Source organism: Puntigrus tetrazona, chromosome 5 (genome assembly GCF_018831695.1).
Source record: "Puntigrus tetrazona isolate hp1 chromosome 5, ASM1883169v1, whole genome shotgun sequence".
In the NCBI taxonomy this organism is placed as follows: Eukaryota; Metazoa; Chordata; class Actinopteri; order Cypriniformes; family Cyprinidae; genus Puntigrus; species Puntigrus tetrazona.
In genome coordinates this window covers 4241223-4243722 of record NC_056703.1, presented here as the reverse complement: position 1 = coordinate 4243722, position 2500 = coordinate 4241223, and the positions used below count along the sequence as shown (strand labels likewise).

The following is a 2500-nucleotide window of genomic DNA, read 5'->3' as shown; positions in this document are numbered from 1 at the left end:
TTCATATTAATAAATATCGCCTACCATACCGTTAGTATCTCCCTGTCAAATAATCACATATAAATGCATCTTCCTACTGCATGCTTTTCAGCAGATTTCCATTTGAATGCAATAACAGTATTAAAAATCCTGATCGAAGAAAAGCATTTATATGAATTATACATAAAATATCATTTATAAATATTAATTCTGATATTAAAAAAAAAATTATAAATGCGGTCACTGTCATTTTTGATCAATTTAATGAATCCTTGCTCAGCATAATTATTATTTATTTTATTAAAATGATGTTTTTAATTTTCTGTACTAAATATGAGACGGAGGTCACATTTGAATACATTTCATTAATATTAATGACGTCTTTTAGCTCCTTCTATTCATCAAACAACCCGAAAAGGAGCATTTGTTATTTTCAACATAATAAAAAAGCGTTTCTTGAGCACCAAAGCAACATCTTAAAATGGCACATCTACATGGATAAAGCACATTTCCACGATATTACCGTATGAGGATTTTTTCCACCACGCTGGGATTGCAGAAAGTGAGGAGATCTAAATTTGTGTAGGAAGTGTTTTCCTGCAGTGGACCTGGTTTACGCCCGAGGACAGGATTTAAAGGATTAGTTCATCAAAAAAACTGGACATTCTTTCATCTTCGTCGAACACAAAAGCAAAAAAATAAGTACTTGTGGCTCTTTTTCTGTGCTAATACACCCGAGTGTGTACTTTCAGCTTGAAACTCGAGGACAAAAGCACGGACAAAATCATCCCGTCTTTCCGAACAATTAAGAACGCGATCGCCTAACATTAAAAATAAAGAAACAAACGCATGCTGTATTACAAACCAAATTAATTTTAATAACAGCCTTAATTTCACCTGCACTTTGATATCCTCCTTGTTAATTTCCCAACTACGGCTAATAAATCAGAGGATATAATGTTTTCATTTTCACGTAGGAATCGAATATAGCACACGGGTCATATTCAAGATTTCTCCAAGATGTCGTGTTTCAGGTCGGCTGTGTCTTTAAACGCTCTGGAATATTTCAACACAAATGCTGCCCTCTTGTGGAGTCGCTTTCGGTTGAGCGCATCCGGGTTAGAAATCACATAAAGCGTCCGAGCATCGAAAGCTAATATTAATATCAGTTATTAAACTTACCAAGCGTTTTTTGAGTTTTTAGCAATATCGGGCCTTACCTAAAGCGAAGCCATGAATCATGAACTGTTTCACTCACCTTCAAGCTGCAGCAAGGTGTTGAAAATGACAGTTCCTCTTGTAATCATGTTTTAAGAAGAAGAGCGTCCTGTACACATGTGAAGATAAAGACCGGGAGACAAGGGTTTGAGTTTGACTGATGTGCGTTATTAGGACAACAATAATTACATATATTCCAGATGGATTTATTATGATTTCAGAAGCTTTTTATATTAAATTCAGCCAGGCAACGTGCCTTTCTAGGTATGGAGTTCAACATGAAAACAGTATTTTCAAAAACATACATGCATTAAAGAAATAGTCCACCCAAGTTAACTAGACGCAGGTGAAGTGAATGGGTGCCGTCTAGTTTAACTTTAATTAACATCTGCATATTTCTCTCCCAATTCAGACGAGACAACGTTTCACTGGAGAAAGAAAACCAAAAACAATGATTTGAGGTTAAAGACATCTTAAGGAAGCGATTCAAACGCAATGTGTGATGTTTTCGATCAGCTGTTCTGACGGCACCCATTCACTGAAGAGGATCCATCGGGCGATGCAATACTAAGTTCCTCATAATCTATGGCGGAAACAAACTCGAATACATTTTGCAAGCGGGTGAACCTTTACGACGAAATGTCGATTTTACCAACCAACCGCGAGCAGATTTTGATTCCTAGTACCTGATTAGCAGAACAACACGCATTCAAAGCAGCTTTAAAGCTGCAATCAGGTGCCAAAGCGCGAAGAAAGTCGAGTCTGCCTGAAAATAAGGAATTAGTGTGGGCATAGCGAGCACGTGTACACCTGCGCCACTGAAGATGCACGGCGACGTCATAAAACAAATCGTCAATCTGAATAAATTTAGGCGTTTATTCGCATAGCGTTTGACAGACTGTTAATCAAGCTGCCAGACACATTTTCCCTCCTGCCATTATCAAAGTGCCTCGGCTTGTAACACATACGGTAATCATCAAACAGGAAACACTTGCTTAAATCGGAGACATTTTGACATTTTGCATTTAGAGCTGGTGAAAGGCCAGAAACTCCAGCGGGACGGACAAAACTAGTCGTTTTATGAAAGAAGCTGGCCTCTTTGCTCATTTTCAGCACCTGACCATCATGTTGCTGGTTTGACACTTTGAGTTATATATATTATGTTCCAAGCTCAATCTTTCTCATCTGAACATCAGTAAATGGCAGACGTTTAGCATCTTTTCACCATCCTGTTCTTCGTAGAGATACATGTAGCACCATTTTTGTCCCTGTGTCCAACTTGTGCTTCAAGTAGCCCCTAAAC

General features: G+C 38.0%; 1 pseudogene; it reads right to left on the bottom strand.

Moving 5' to 3' along the window:
- Positions 1-2500, bottom strand: part of LOC122346176 — a 9695-nt pseudogene that overhangs the window by 1176 nt on the left and 6019 nt on the right.